The sequence below is a fragment of the Gracilinanus agilis genome, chromosome 2 (assembly GCF_016433145.1).
Source record: "Gracilinanus agilis isolate LMUSP501 chromosome 2, AgileGrace, whole genome shotgun sequence".
In the NCBI taxonomy this organism is placed as follows: Eukaryota; Metazoa; Chordata; class Mammalia; order Didelphimorphia; family Didelphidae; genus Gracilinanus; species Gracilinanus agilis.
Window position 1 is genome coordinate 20,337,402 of NC_058131.1, and position 15,835 is coordinate 20,353,236.

General features: G+C 35.7%; 1 pseudogene; it reads left to right on the forward strand.

The window, feature by feature from the left end:
• Nucleotides 1-203: 203 nt before the first annotated feature.
• The window catches only part of LOC123233091, a 131,997-nt pseudogene continuing 116,365 nt past the window's right edge, over nucleotides 204-15,835 (forward strand).

Sequence of the window (15,835 nt, forward strand, 5' to 3'; positions counted from 1 at the left end):
GGGGTATCTCTTAATCTATTTGATTCTCATTTTTCTAACATAAAACAAGGAAGTTGAACTAGATCAGTGATATCAAACCTATGGCATGCATACTAAAAGGGCATGCAGAGGCATCTCTGTGGACATGCCTACAGTCACTCACCATAGTTCATTACTAGTAAGCCAGAGAGACTTGGGGCAAAGCTATTTCCTTCCTCCTAACAATGTTCCTGAGGGCATTTCTCACTGCACCTACCCCTCTGCCTAGAAATCCAATGGGAGGGCTTCCTCCCTCATCTATCTGGGATAAGAAAGGTAAGTGGGGGAGGAAGGAGTGAGGGGTACAATAATCGGTCTCTGGGGGGACAGGCACGACATGCATTTGGTGTGTGGGGGGGTGTGGTCGAGCACTCCATTGCTAAAATGTTTGTCATCACTGAATTAGACTGTTAAAAGCCATTCTATCAATAAATACCACTTTCCTCAAGCACCCAAAATCTCAGGGCCTTGATTTCTACATCTAAAAAAAATGAAAGAAGTGAATGAAATGTGCTCTAAAGTATGGCCCATCATAATTGGTTCATTCATTTATTTTTTCTACTTATTAATCTGCTTCAGAGATGGGGGTCTAGGGGTATGGAGCATAACATATAGTGGCGGAATTTTTTATGTGTTGGTTAGTTTTACTGATCTGATTTTTTTGTTATAAGGAATAACTCTCTCAAAAGGAAAGGAAAACAGAGAATCTGTAGGTAAAGGTAAAGGCATCTAAGCTGGATTTAGAGTGAGGAAAATCAGACACTAGGATGGGCACTTTTACTAGCCCTGTGTCCCTGAGCAAGTCATTTAATATTATTTAGCCTCAGTTTCCTCATTTATAAAATGGGGATAATAGCATCTACTTCATATTTGTGAGAATCAGCAGAGAAAATTTATGTAAAGTAGTTTGCATACTTAAAGTTCTATGTATATGCTAGCCATCTATAATAATAGTAGTGGTGGTGGTTGTTATTTTACTACTAGAAGAGTAGTAGTAAAGGAATGGATTTTCCATGATCAAATGATCTACACATTTTGATCCAGTCATTTTAGTCATCTAAGAACACAAAGTCAAACACGTACTTTTCATAAAAGTACTCATCTTCATTGTGAGTACATTTTAACTCACAGAGGCGAAGTCTTTCATGGTTTATCTTGAGAAACCTTAGGGATCAAAAGGGAAAAGAAATAGGAGATTGGAGGAAAAATATCTCTAGCATTCTGTTTTGAAAATGGTATCACCAGGCTTTAATTGGATGTTTTTAATCATTAAAAGGGGGATGAAGGAAGGAGGACAACAATGAACATACTGAAGACTTTGGATCTGATTTCTCAGGTTGCCTAAAACTTTTTTAACATCTCACAGTATTTTGTTTGTATCCATGCCAGGGCTCAGATGGTAGTAGCAAAGGCCATAGGATTTAGGGAAGGGATGAATTTTCCTGAAGTGTTTCTGAATGATTTCTTATTTCAGATATTGGGAGCAGGACTGGCTGCTGCAAAAACATTGAATGTGGTAAGATCTGTGCATGTAAGTTTCCATCAAGGGGAGTATATTTTTTTCCTATAGCTGAGGGAATAGACACTACAATCCAAGAGCACCATAGGCTTTATGGTTCTCAAAGAAGTTCTCCCCACTCAAAATCAGAAATATTTTTGACTATTATGCTTCAATCAAGAGTGACCTTTTAGAAAATGGTAGCTTTCTTTTCTGCAACTCATTCATTGCACTTCTTTCCTGGAATTTATTCAAATCTCTGGGCAACAACTTCACAGCCCCATACTTTTTTGCAAACAGGAAGTTATGAGGATGGGAGGTGAGGCAGATAACAGACCAACCACAAATTCTGGCCCCACAACAATACTCATTTAATTTGACCTCAATTTTGCTTCATAATTTACAATCATGGCCTTTTTGGGGGGCCCAGGAACTTCCTGTCAATAATGTCCTCATTGTTTGTTTCTAGGGAAATGATAGAACTACTGTGAAAAGAACAATGGGAAGTAATGAAAAAGCACAGGAATTCAGAGACTGAGAATCTGGGTAAGAATACCAGTGATGCTACTCACTCCCTGTGTTACATTAAATAAATCACCTCATCTCTCTAGCTTTTGATATATATATAAAACAAAACTAAAGCATTACAATCAGTGCTTTAAATTCCCTTCTAACTCTAAATAAGTTTTCATCTTGATGCATTACTAACACTTTTATGGGGAAAATAATCAAAACCCAACCAAGTACCCAGTCTTTTCTTCCACTAATGAGTTGGATCCTCCCTTGAAGGGAAAAATGAGCAGCCATGGAAACATTTTTCCTGAGATATTCTAAATCTGACAACATTCAGGTATCTCTGGCTAATTCATAGCACATAGAAAGTAGAGAGAGATATATTGAGTTTCATCAAGTCACTCAATGCTCTAAACCAGTGATGGGCAAACTATGGCCCATGGGCCAGATACCGCCCCCTGAAATATTCTATCTGGCTGTGCGACATTATTCCTAACCTGACAAATACAATGAGTAGGATGGATACAATACAATGAAAGAGTTGCTTTAGAAACAGATTGACAGATGAGCATTTCCTTTCCTTTGGCCCCCTCTTTAAAAAGTTTGCCCATCACTCCTCTAAACAAAAACAAATATAATAATTATTTAATCCAATATTTCAAGTGAAATTTATTATGAGCCTCTACAGGGAGGTATATGAGGTTCAGGAAGGTCTAGAACCCCTGGTGTGAGGGCTCACTGAACCCTTTTATGGACTACATATCCACATTTGGTTTCTACCTTTCACTCAACTTTCACCTGTGACTCCAAGAAGCTGTAGCAGCCAAATTATGGTCAAACCATCTTGAAAGATGTGCTAAACCAAGTTGAGGGTAACCAACAGGCCTCAAACACATGGGTGATTATAGGGGTGGTGTCTACAGGAGGCATGTGAAAACTTTCCTCAGCTGAAGGAATGAATGAACAGATTTTTTTCTGATAACCAAGAAGGCAGCTAAAGGAGGCACTGGGGAGCATTTAGAACTTGGTCAGATATCAGAAGTTGCCAGTCATCTAAGGTATCCTGGACCATTGTCAGTCATTCTGACTTTTGTCTTGTCACTGGACTTTGATGACTCTGGAAGACAAAATAAGCCTGACACTTTGTGCAACTCTGCTTTACTTAAAATCAATTCTTTAGCAACTCAAAACATCAACCCATGATGTCATTAGTCCTCTTTAAAATGAAAGATGAACATTAGAAATGCATGATCATACAGTGGAAAGAGAATTGACCCCTGATTTAGGAAGATCTGGTATCAAGTTGGGAGTGACACCTACTGGATATGTGACCTTAGGCAAAACAGTTTAATTCTCAGTGATGTAGGCAATTTTCTAACATTCTAAGTTTCCGAGGTGTTAATCTACTTTGACAGATTACTTGCTCATCCTGTTCCCTATATCAATTAATAACAGATTCAGTCCCTTTCCATATCCTTATGGGTCTATTATATATGAGCATTGGGCTGGATTCTTCGAATACAAAATGCAAAACAATATACCCCCTGACCTAAAGAATATTGCATTATATCAGACTCCTAAGACATTTACACAGATAAGAATTACAAATTTTTATGTGACAGGGACAAAGCATTTGTTTTAACATTCACCCCCACAAGATAATTATTACCTAGTGCATTTTTATTTGTGGCTATAGAGACCTAGAGCCCATATATGTCAGAGGATACCCAAGATGATATTTATCAGTATTGCCTCCAAACTGTAAATAAGTAAAGTCCATCTTTTTAACTGATGGAGTATACTTCAGACAGCACATATACCAGGTTTGGGGGTTGGGCCGTGCTGGTGAACCTATGGCACATATGTGGGAGGGAGATACTCCCTTTCCCCTCTCCACACATGCCTGAGGACATTTCTACATCACTGCCCCTCTGTCCATCAGCCCAGTGGGGATACTTCTTCCCTCACCTGTCTGGAGTAAGGAGGCAGCTCACATTTGGCATGAGAGTTGCCGTTTGGGCACTCAGTCTCTAAAAGGTTCACCATCATTGATGTATAGTATAAAAGTTGTCACCCTAACCTGCCATTAACTATTAAATCCCCTATCAGTACTAATTTCTTCTGATTACCAGAAAGCTTACACCTTAGAGAGTGTTTCCAAGGACATGGTTTACACAGACTTTTCACCCATCTTTGTATCAGATGATAGTCCAACAAGTATTGAAAGCTTATTCAGCTTTTTCATGACTAATAACACATTGAGAGTTATGCTCAGTGTACCAGGGAAACATCCACTACAATGTTCTAATCCACAATCAGCAGGAATATGATGGACAGGAAAGCCCACATTCAGGAACTCCAACCATCTTAAATCATTTTGCTCTAGAAATCTCGCTTACCTCTTCAGCCTTCACCTATTCTTATTTGAAACCTCTTTCCATGACATAGAAATAAGTCAACTATCTCTCTCAAAGGACATTTTTAACTATTAATTGTGCATTCTCTTTTTTGTCCTAAGATTATTTTACTGCTGGGTCCAGTATATTCCTTCTATTCTGTGCTATTCCAACTCCATTTTTAGCAACAGCAGCAGCAGCAGCACCAGCAGTAGCAATAACATCACCCCTACCATACATCAAAATCATCATCACCAACACAATCATCATTATCACCATCATTTTCAGTTATCTTTGTTGGAGATATTTATATAGAACTTAGTACTGGCAAAACAATGTTCCATACATGATTTCACAGAGTAACCCAGTGAAAGAGGAACTTCTATGGTCCTTATTTTACAGATGAGGCAACTGAGGCTGCAAAATATTTGAAGAATAGCCTTTTGTCTTCCTGTTATGTAGATATATCCTGGCACTGATACACACCTCAGTTCTAGTTATTAGGCACTTATATTGATCCCATTTCTGCTCCCAGAGGGCAGTCATCTAAAATTAACAAAAGTGCTAAATGATTAGTAAAATATTCTCTGATAGAGTGAAATACTCAGCAATCCATCATGATTTGACTTTTAAAAGACTATGAATAAGCTCACAATACAGGGGAATAACCAATTTGTTTTTTATTTCTATTTTTATTATTTTAAATTTAATTTAAATTTGTTTTGTTTTGTTTTTTCATTAATTTTTTATTTTTAGAAAAATTTTTCATGGTTACATAATTCCTGTTTTTACTTTCCCCTTCACCCCCTCAATCTCCCCCTCCCCATAGCTAACTCACATTTCCACTGGTTTTAACATGTGTGGTCAGTCAAGACTTATTTACATATTATTGATAGTTGCATTGGTGTGGTCATTTCAGGTCTACATCCCCAATCATGTCCTCATCAACGCAAGTGTCCAAGTAGTTGTTTTTCTTCTGAGTTTCCTCTCCTCTAGTTCTTCCACTGAATGTGAATAGCATTCTTTTACATTAATCCCTCAGAATTGCCTTGGGTCATTGCATTGCTTTTTTTTTTTAAAGAAGGCATAAATAAAACTTTATTTTCTATATTTGAAAAATACATAAATATTTTTCTGTAGAATCACCCCTCATATATACATACTGGAGTATCCAGTTTTTGGATTATTAAGTGACCCATTTAAATGATTGTTCTCTGCCCCTTGTTCTCTAGAACCTCACCCATTTCCTGTAAAATTGGAATTTGGGAGATGCCATCTAAAAGTATATATATTTATGGACACATGAGAGACTTTGAAACTACATTTCCCATGATTCCTCATGGCAAACAGGAAATATGATGATGTAAGAGAGGGGTTAAATCTCCTGGGTGAAGAGGAAGTTGCCCTCTCAGCTAGCAGGCCCTGGAAGAGAGGAGAGGTAACAATAATGGAGGAGGCGGCAGTTTTGAATTCTTACAAGCCCGTGATCTAATGATTTTATCCCTATCAGCATGGCTTTAGTTAAACTACTAATTTATATTATTATATCAGTCTTTATTATTTTTAATCATAACACTCCTTAGTTGCTACTGATCCACTGATCAACAATCTTTTAAATTCAATTCTTCCAATACAAAATCCACAGTTTCCCATGAGTCCAATAAAATCTAATTCTTATAATCTCACAAGAGCAACTTCAACACATTAGATACAAATTAAGTCTCAAGTTTTCAAATTAGCATACATGAAAAAGGATGATTGGGGTAGATGTGGTACTATAAGGGAAAGATGTCCCTTTTTGGCAGCTAATGAGACAGATTTGAAAGTTTCTTTTGATACTCTCTGACTATGTAAACTTAGGACAAGTCATGGAGTTTTCTTGAACTTATTTTCTCCTTTAAAATAAAGTAGGTAAAATATGTGAAGATTTCCTCATTGGTCTCAGTAGCAAAAAGTCCAGTACTTTCTAAATGGATACATGGGTCATGTGAATCAGGCAGCAGACGTGAGATGCAATAGGCACAGGATCATGGAGTCATGTTTTCTCTTTATAATACCCAGTATTTATAGGGCACTTTAAGTTTATCCAGTCTCTTTGCAAATGTCTCATTTGATCCTCACAATAATATAATTATTGTTATTTTCATTTTATAGATGAAGAAATTGAGGTAAAGAAAGGTTAAACAACATGTTCACGGTCATATAACTAGTTAATGACTGAGGGAGGATTCCAACACACTTTCCCACTACACAACTTGGATGTTTAATCCAAATTGCATACACTGATTTATTCTAATGGGACCAGACCCATAAGTTAAGGTCTTATGTTTTGCACAGATGCTGATTTTCCAGTTTAGAGGAATGTAACTTTTCTCTTTTGGAAAATACTAACAATGTTAGGCCTTCTCACCATCCAACACAGCATAACTTCAAGGCCAATTGGATTTTCTAAGCTTCTTCCATTCTCATTCCATGCTGGCCCAATTCCCAGCACGTCTCCATGCTGTGATCCAGAGATTTGTTTCAGTTACTCAGTTCCTTTGAAGTGCTAGCTTTGGGGCCTTCTAAGTGCTCTGGGGAAGTCTGGATTTAGATCCATCTAAAATTCAGCACACTTAATTCCCTTAACATCGACTCAAAATGGGCACTCTTTACAAGTTAACTCCATGTTACTCACATCCCTTCTTTAGTCTACTTGCCCTCAGGAATTACAGACTTGAGATTATGCATTTTTAATTAGCTTCCAGTGTTTACAAAGTGCTTTCCTCACAACATCCCAGTGAAACAGATGACTGAAATTCGATTATCCTTATTTGAAAGAAGGGGAACCTGAGACTCTGAAAGTGGGCAGGTTGTATGGTTGTATACAAGAAAAAGGAGGCAATGTGGAGACACAATGCCTGAATTTCAAATGGCTCTCTGGCACTTGCTACCTACCTGAAGGAAACGGGCAAATCATTTTAGGTTGCTTGCTCTGTTTCCTCATAGGTAAATTGAATAGTTTCTATTCTGATTACATGAATTTAGGTTTGGGGGCTTCAATTTAGGTTTCTTTCAATTCTATCTCATATCACCTCTTTATAGTAGATGTTACACTATTTACTTCCAGTTTTTAATTCATATTAACCTTTCAGCATGGTATTTTTGAAGAAAGTGAACAACCTCAAGAAGAACCAGAAGTCAATCGGCCAACTAGCATTTTTTATTCAGCTACTGTCTTCCAGGTATTGTGCATAGTACAGTGAAGTTAAACATCACCATCATGCAAATGGCTAGTGCCAGAATTGAAGAGGAAGAAGAGTGGATTTGAATGCATTTGGGAAACCATGGAGCTCTTTCAATCACTCTAAACCACTGATGGGCAAACTACGGCCCATGGGCCAGATGCAACCCCCGAAAATGTTCTATCCAGCTGGTGACATTATTCCTAATCTGATGAATACAATGAGTAGGATAAAATACAATGAAACTTCCAAAGAGTTGCCTTAGAAACAGACTGACAAATGAACATTTCCTTTCCTTTTACCTCCTCTTTAAAAAGTTTGCCCATCACTGCTCTAAACTATGCCCTAATAGGAAAAATGAACGTTAGTCACATGTTTTCCTTTGGGTATGCTATGATGACAAATTAGGGCACATCACAATTTTTCCAGAGACAATATTGTAGGTGATCTATGCTCATAATTTCTCCACTCACTTTTCTATTAATGGACCAATGGTGAGCTACGGGGGAAATAAAGAAATGCTTAGCTAGTGTAAATTAGGTTACAGCATATTGACCATGATGAATTCTATGCAAGTAATGGCCTAAGAAGCTTAATTCAGGAAAATTATGATTAGAAAATGTGGAGGAAGTGTTCATTTGGCAAGAATGAAGAAGAAGAGACAGAAAATAGAACAATCTACTCATTACGTAGAATCTCTTTGGAAGAATTATAGAACAGGGACAGAAATCATAAAGGAGTAGAGGAGATAGATAGGCTAGAGAATTACACTGAGGTATGTGTATGCATGAATATGCATATATACACCAATACACACATACACAGTGCATGCAAATGTATACAACATATTTCCCCATATATATACATACATGCGATGGGGTATTATAAATATAGGGAATTCAGATAAGGGAACGCAAATGAAGAAATAAGAAATAAAATGAAATATTGTATGTTTTAGTCTATCTTCAGATGCCATCAGTTCTTTTTTGGATGGCAGATGATATTTTTCATCTTGAGTCTCTGGTATTATCTTAAAAGCCTCCCATTATCACATAGTTTATTGCTCTAACCATAGACCTTACAAATAACCCTGTTCTATAACTCTTAAATGTGTTATTTTGCATCATAATTATGAGTGGAATTATTGTGTCACCCTTGAGTTTAAGCTCTTCAAAGGCAGAAACTTTATGTACATTTTCTATTCCATGAATGACCTAGTACAGTGATCTGTCCAGACAATTCTTAATGTATAGAGAATGGAATTGAATTCAAAAGCTCAATGAGTTGTTATGAAGATTTAATAAGATGATCAAATGATAAGCCTTTGTTAAGTGCTTACTGCATTACAGATACTGTTCTTGACCCTGGAGATAGAAAAATAAGAAGAGTAGTAATATCTACCCCCAAGGAGTGTACGTTCTGGTGACAGAGAAAGTATACCTATGTACAAGATGGACTATAATTAGGAAATGAGAAGAGAAAATAATTAGGAATAAATATGAAGAGATAAGAGGAAATCTTGGTTAGTCATCTGGATTAATTTGTCCAATTATGGTATGAGAGACAACTGAAAAGGCAACAAGAGGGAATATTCTGGGAGATTTGAGGAGAGAAGGTCTGGAACTATCACTATAGTGAATGGGATAGAGACATAATTGTTGAGGGAATATTATATCTTCCTTGACCCTACCAGCTTCTAATGCTTTCTTTCTAATGTTGTCTTCCATTTGCATTGTATGCATCTTGCATGAATTTACTTAGGTACATTTTATCTTTCTCATTAGACTATATGTCCCTTGATGGTAGAAATCATATTTTGCACCTTGTACAACTAATATATAGTACAGGATGTGGTACACAACCAATTCTTAATAAATGATTGGTTGCTGGCTGACAATGAGAGTCCAGTTATATTTAGAGACCATAAATTTTCATATAATCTCAGCTGTATGCTTTCCTTTACCTCCATTTAGCTCCATGGGCAGCTGGGAGCTATAATCAGAGAAGACAGATGTGGAAGTAATCCATCAGCAGAGTATGGCAAGATATGATCAGCAATGGAACATGGAAGCAATGGATGTGAGAGTAGAGAGTGGAACTATTCTTCTACTCTGAAAGGCAGTTGTCATGTTTTATCTATACCTATGTCTCTCCTAGACCTCAGACAGAGCTAAATAAAATTTAGGCATTAATAAATGTTTGTTGACTTGAGTTTGATGATTTACAACAGTTACTCCTTTAACTTGCATTTCAGAGCAGTGTTCATACCAAGGAAATATGAGTAGTTCCTCACGTTTTACAATTTAGATCTTGTATCCTCAAATATCTTCAAATCCAAGTTGGATTGACCCATAATCCATTCTCTTGAAAGGAATTCCCTCAAAATACCATAGAGTTCTTGACCAAGAGCCACACATTTCAGCAACCAAAAGAAAAACAAGATGTATAAATAAAGGAAGTGAAAGAAAAAAATCTTTGGTCAGTTGTCTTTTTGAATGGGAGATCATTTCTCTAATGTTCTAAAAATCAATCTCAACCTACCTTTGCCACTCACCTTTCCTCAATGTTCACAAGGAGTGTCCCTATCCCCAAGCCTCTTTGCCAAGCTTTCTTTTGCTGTTAGTATGGGCTGTAAAACATTTGGAGGTGCATAAATTTCAAGAATAGTGCTTTTATTGCTGCTGCATTCAAGGGTTTGTCAGCATTTCCTATATTTTCGAGAAGTTTATAACGGGCTCATAAAAATCCACTCTGAGCTGCAAGTTGGCATCCCTAGTCCCCTCACTGGCAAATTGCTCAATGCAATATTGACTTTAAATCAGCCTGGCAGCTGATAAAGTGTGAAGGGAACAAAGAAAGCATGTTGGGGTGGTGGGAGAGGTAGTAAGTTCCTTGTTGCTTATGCTCTGTAACTATTTTCACCAATTTCTATTCAGTTAAAATGGTTACTGAGATACAGACTCAGATGGGTACCTCTAGATTGAGAATATGCCATCTTCTTCCATCAAGCTACCTTGGAAACCAAAAATAAAAACATCAAACATTTAAGGCACATGAGTTTGAAATCCATATGCATTCCAGATTTAAGACTGAATTGGTCAGGGGGAACAGAACTTACAAGGAAGTCAAAAGATAAAACATTATTAAAAAGGTTGCAAGAATGTTGTTCCTGGGGCAAATAAGATTCTCTGGAGACCCAACTTACTGAGCATTTTAACATATTAAGTTTGAAGGGACCTAAATGAGAAAATCTCATTTAGTATGCAGGTGGCTGCAGAGTCTCTCACCAGTACCCCTGAGAAAGTGGTTAGTCATTCTGAAAGTCTCTAATGAGCAGAAATACTTGTACCATCTGCCAGGGCCTCCAAACATTACCTTGAATATGCTTTGTAGCATATATTGAATATATCAAGACGACATACATTCATATCTCTACGTTGTCTCTCCCCTCGAATGTAAACTCATTTTGGGTAGGTCTTATTTCAATTTTGTCTATTTATACCTAGTGAGAAGCACAGGGCCAAGGACTTAGTAGGCACTTAATTTTTTGAATGTTTGATTTCCTTGAAAGGTAGCACATTCCATTCTCAGGAAATTCTTCCAGCTGGGTAGTGTTTGGAAAGAATAATGGTTTTTCAGATGAAGTTTTCTGTTTGCTTTTAAAATAAACATGCCATTTCTAGGTTTTGCTGAATAATACCAAACTAATTCGTTGCTTCTTTATAGTCTTTCAATTTCAAAGTCAATTTGAGGATTACGAGTATAGCTTTTGGATAGTAGTTTCATTTGAACATATCCTTGGTTTTGTTTTAACATAGAAAAAGTTAATAGCTATAATGTAATGATTAATATTTTCCCATTTTGAATAGATAACTCATAGCAATGAATTGAATTTATGTAGGTGCCAATGTGGTGCTACAGGAATATCCCTGGCTCTATTGTCAGAAGATCTAGATTCAGTTCCTTTCTCTGGCACTTATTGCCTACATGACCTTAACTATGTTTTTTTCATTCCCTTTGTTTCTTCATCTGTAAAATGAGGAGTTATGTCTGATGACTTCTTTTCTGCCCCTAAATTTATGGTTAAATCAATTATTGGATATTCAGAAGCTTTATTATATCACTATGTCTTTCATGAGTATCTTAGTAAGAAGTCAGCTGTCAATATCTCCTTCTTTAGGCATTATTTATGTACTATGCAAATCAAAATTTCTACCACTCTGTCCCTCTTCTATCATAGTAAGATTATGAATATAGATGCATTGCAATGAACTCAAAATGGATACATGAGCTTAGTATAAAAGGTTATGTATAAGTAGATGTACATATTCTCTGCATCATATATATGCTATGTGTATGTATACACACGTACATCTTTATCTAATAGAAAGCCAATATCTAATATATACATATATAAATATATAAAATATATGTTTATATTTATAAACATGTACAAATATACAATACACATACATATACCTACATGCCTACATTCACATATATTCAATAGATATATAACCAAGTACCTTTTGCAACTATGGTTTTAGAGAAGACTTTTTAACCAAACAAGGGGAAAATACATTCTCAAAATAAAATTAAGAATTTTAATTAGATAACATTGAAAATTTTCAGCAGGAACAAAATCAATGCAGCTCAACTAAGAAGGAATGAAACTGATTGCAAAAATTAATTACTCCCATTTTTTAGCATCAAATATCTCTGATGAAGCTGTAAAATACAATATATAGGCAAATGAGAGAATAGTGACGTGGGAACTAGTTCCTAAAGAACAGATGTTCTAGTCTAAGAATGTGAACAAGTAGTTCCAGAAAGAATAGGAGCTTATTAACATGCTTTTAAAAGATTTATTTTCAATTTAATAAGAAACAGAAGTAAGAATTAAAAATGTTCAGTCTCTGATGGAAAACATTGAAAAATATGACAAAAAGGTCAACTGTGTTGGAGGAATTATAGAAAATCAGGCATACAAATTAACTTTCAGTGAACTAGACCTTCTAGGAAACAATTTTGAATCATTTGTTTAAAGAAGTGAACAAAATGTCTTTTACATACAATCTAGAAACCCCACTGGGGAGTACATGCTACTTGGAAATGAAGATATAAAGCATAGTTCAAAACACAGGAAAATCATAGCAGGATTTTTTGGATTAGAAAAGAAATGGAAGTGAAGAAGATGAACATTAATTGAGGAGTAGTTGTTAAAGAAATTCTGGTTCATGAATGGTAGGGAATATTATGGCACAGAAAGATATTGAGAATTACAATAAAAGGATTATATAAATTAATAGCGCCACAAATATAATAAAACAAAATATGTGACATTAGCAATGTGAACAGAAAAATGAAATTGAATGTACATTGTGCAATCATAAGAATTAAATGTGTTTCCAAAGAAGAGAGAAAATCTAACTTCCTTCGTGAATTCAATCTATTAAATAAGTCTCTCACTAACCTTCACTATCCCTCTATCTATCCTTCTCTGTCTCCCTATTGCCTACAAATATGACCGACACCCCATCTTTAAAATTATATCACTTGTTCTATCTGTCTTTATTATCTATTATAATCTTATGCTTTCTTTCCCTTTAATAGATGAAATCTTTTGGAAGACTGACTAAAATTGGTGACTCTACTCCCTTTCCTCTCATCCTCTACTTAAATATTTGCGGCCTGACTTCGAACTTCACCAAGGTCATCCTTCTGTTCTTTCTGTCTTCTCCAATTGGTGAGGACCTTCTGTAATGTACATTTTGAGGAAAGGTCTGGCTAGGCATGTTTAATTCCTATATTATCCCTGCTTCTGACTTATTGGACTAAACCATTTTCTAACTGCCTTCTCACCTCGGAAGATTCCTTTGCTCCTTCACTCCTTCCCTTTGGAGATTTCCTCCTGAAACTTCCAATATAAGAAAGACCTACAAACCAGCTTTCCTTTTCTGGTCTTTTCTTCTGACTCTTCAATATTTGAAATCAAACCTTTGTGAGTAACTCTTCTTCCTCCTCTTCATTTTACTTCTTTTTATTTATTCTCTTCCATAGTAGAATGTGAGTTCTTTAAAAGCAGAAACTCTATTTTCTTATATTTGTATTCCAAGAACTTAGCACAATTACTGGAAAATAGGAAGCACTTAATAAATGTTTGCTTTCTTATTAAGAGGCAGCCTGATGGCACTGTGGAAGAAGTGTGGGTCCTAGAGTAAGGAAAACCTGAGTTCAAACACTCTCTAGCAGTGTGACCTTGGGCAAATCACTTAAACTCTTTTTAGCTCAGTTTTCTCATTTGTAAAATGGGGTTAGAGTTAAATAATGATAGTGCTTATCTCTCCAACTTGTTGTGAGGATCAAATGAGGTAATAATTATATAAGCACTTAATATGAGATCTACCACAAAGTAAGAACTAAATAAGCATTACTTGTTATTTTTTACTGAACAACTGACTTATGTCAGAGTCTTCAGTATAATAGATCATGGGGGAGTACATCCAGAAATGCAAAAGAAAACATAAAAACAATTGTTAACTTCTCATGAATACTTAAAACCTCTATCCCTATTCACAAGTTTATCCATTATGAGTTCATTAGTTGTGATTCCATAATGCAATGATTCTATGAATCTGTGTATCTAGTGGGAGTCAATATTTCTTTACTATTCATTTTAAATTATCCTGTTTTCCCTCATTCTCAGAAGAAAATAGTGTCCATAGAGTGTCAGAAAAAAAAATCTCTGAGCTGACAGATAATAGCCTGTTCTCTTGATGGGAAAGGTTGGTAAGAAGAGGAAAGAGCTTTAAGCTTGTGTGTTCCATTTAATCGATTGACACCCTCCTTATTTTTTTAGCCTTTTATACTGCCTTGTCATAAATAAAAATAATCTGAGTTCCCTGGCATTCATTTTAGGGCATATTTGGAGTGTTATTATTAATATTTCATTAGAAAATTATTAGTTTTCCTTTAAATATATGATGAGTAAAGGTTGTGTGTACTTTCTTAAAGTAGAGATTTATTGTGTTTGAGAGGCAAAAATTTCCCCTTCCTCCAAGGAACATATTTCCAAAATTAATAGTGAAACTTAATGAAAGTCTGTGAGAAATAGTAATGATTCTGGAAAGACAGGCTTATGGAAAGGAAGAAGAAGAGAATTTGGAAGCAGAGCATCTTGACTCAAATCCTAGTTTTGTTCTTTATGAAGTAGTGGTCCCAGATGGAATCATTTAACCACAATGAACTTGATTTTCTCATCTGTAAAATAGACTCATCTTTGAGTTGCTGACCCCTCCCCCAATGGAAAAATCAACTGAGTTAAAGTATGTAAGAACCCATTGTTACTAAGAAACACTGTGTAGTTATGAGATTAATCATTACTCTGGATTCTTTCTTCTTTGATTCAATTCCACAAATGCTGATTGCATTTTTACTATATGATTAAGTTCTCACACTAAGCAGAAGCTAGAGTTCTGGGGATATAGAAGTGAAAATGAAAGGAGTTCTTACTTTCAAGAAGCTTATATTCACACATGTATACAAGGAAGAAAATATAAAACAAATTCAAATGAGGGAGGAGAACATTAACAAGCAGGGATGTTAGGAAATTCTATTTGTACTTAGTATATGCTGCTTGAGATGAGTTGGAAAAGGAATTAATGTGCTTACTAAGCAGTAGATAAAAAAGAAACATCCCTAACCCCTAAGAAACTTAACATCTCTCTTGGGAAAAATATGTCTACATATAACCACACAATTTTGCTGTATGTTGAATTTGTGTGATTAGGAAGAAAATAGAACTCAAAGAAAGGGAAATTTTACTCTCTCCTCCCTCTGGTTACAATGGGAGAGAACAATTCTGGCCAAATCATTTCCACGAGTAGAGAGGGATGGATGCCTATTCATGTCTCTTGCCCATTAATCAATTGGGGAATGGCTTGATTTTTTATACAATTCATTAAACTCCTTGTATATTTGAGTAAATAGCCCCCTGTCAGAGTTTTTCATTATAAAGATTTTTTCCCAATTTGTTGTTTCCCTTCTGATTTTGACTACATTGTTTTTGTTGGTACAAAAGCTTTTTAGCTTAATATAATCAAAACCATTTAATTTACACTTTGTAATTTTAAAATCTTTCCTTTCCCACAGATCTGACAGGTATACTATTTTGTGTTCACTTAACT